At 42.7% G+C, this 1,457-nt stretch overlaps 1 pseudogene; it reads left to right on the top strand.

Annotated features, from left to right (window-relative positions):
• The first annotated feature begins 466 nt into the window (after positions 1-466).
• Positions 467-1,170, top strand: LOC111140969 (annotated as a pseudogene).
• Positions 1,171-1,457: the final 287 nt, after the last annotated feature.

The following is a 1,457-nucleotide window of genomic DNA, read 5'->3' as shown; positions in this document are numbered from 1 at the left end:
CCAAAGGACCAGAAAAGGGCAGCCTAGCAGAACAGAAACTTCGGGAAATAACCACTCTTAATTTAAACACCACAGGGGAAAAACAAACAAACAAACAAAAACCCAAAACACTGAGGTCCCACCCTCAATTCCACAAGGAGAACCTGAATAGAAAGCCAAAATTTCATCCTTACCAAGGTGCAATGAGGCTCCCCAAATCCATAGTCAGGGTGATGTCAGAGAAGGTGTAGGAGAGAGCCAGCAGGTATATCACTGGTGAGTAGTTAGGTGCCAGACCCTCTCTTCAGAGACGTGTATACCACAGGAGGGCCCTACACTTCACTTCTACCAATGGGGAACAAGAAACCTGGGTGCTCAGTGAGGTGTTCACAGTGTTTCAGAGGAGATCTAGTGGAGAGTCAAAATTTTTCACTAATGCTTTTTGTAGGGAAAATGTTGCTTTCTTCATGGTATCAGTGGAGGCTGCATGGCAGAGTGGTAATGAGGTGTTTCTGTCCTTCCTAGTCAGGATGGTAATCAGTAGTGACCTAAAATGGGAACCTGGTCTACAAAAGAATCCCTAAGGAATCTATTTATTTTTAAAAAAGACCTCAAGTATTAATAAATGAGTCCAACAAGGCCCAAGATATAAGATAAATAGACGAGTATCAATTGTATTTGTATATACTAGCAATGAACACATGGAATCCAGAATTAAAAATGCAACAAAAGGCTCACACAGGTGCTAGAAGGACACAGTTCTGGGTCAGGTCTGGGGGTGTCCTAGCTGTTGGGGTACCAGAGGAGGAGCTGGAACTGCTTGGACAAAAAACTCTGAGTTCAGTAATGCCTACAAGGTAACATGGGACAAGATGGCAGAGACAAATCTAGCAATGTAGGACCTAAGCACCAGGCCGAGTAACAAGCAATCAATTTCCACAAGCGACCACTGGAACAGCCAGCAATGGATACATTCAACGTAGAACTAACAATGCCAGAGAAGGTGAAATGGAAGGGAACCTAAGTCAAGTGGGCCGTGTCCCAGGACATCTGAAACACAAGGCCCCGGACATGGGCAATGAGGTTGAGTCTCCAGATCTGCAAACAGAACAGACCACAGAAAAGCCTGATGTCAATACAGATAGTATTGAGTTTGCCAAGGCCAGAGCAAAGAAACTCATTGATGTTTAAAGCTGCTGCTCTGCTTATCCTGTATTCACTTCTCTAGTTTCTCCTTCAGAGCTCAACATTTTGGTTCCGTGCTCTTTTAACCAAGAGGTAATGTACAAGAAGGGCTAGGAGTAGACCCTCGATTTACTGCTTCCAGTATTTTTTTTCTTTCTTTCTTTTTTTTTTTTTTGAGTTCATATTCTTAGATTGGTTTTTGTACATCATATATAGTGCTATTCTTCATCCTTCTCATTTTCTTCAGCAGATTTTTTTGCTCTCCAGATTTGGAAGCATTGCCAAAGACAACC

The sequence above is a fragment of the Enhydra lutris genome, unplaced genomic scaffold, assembly GCF_002288905.1.
Source record: "Enhydra lutris kenyoni isolate GAN:26980312 unplaced genomic scaffold, ASM228890v2 scaffoldscaffold1, whole genome shotgun sequence".
In the NCBI taxonomy this organism is placed as follows: domain Eukaryota; kingdom Metazoa; phylum Chordata; class Mammalia; order Carnivora; family Mustelidae; genus Enhydra; species Enhydra lutris.
The sequence above is the reverse complement of the archived record's forward strand: the minus strand, read 5'-3'. Positions and strand labels throughout refer to the sequence as shown.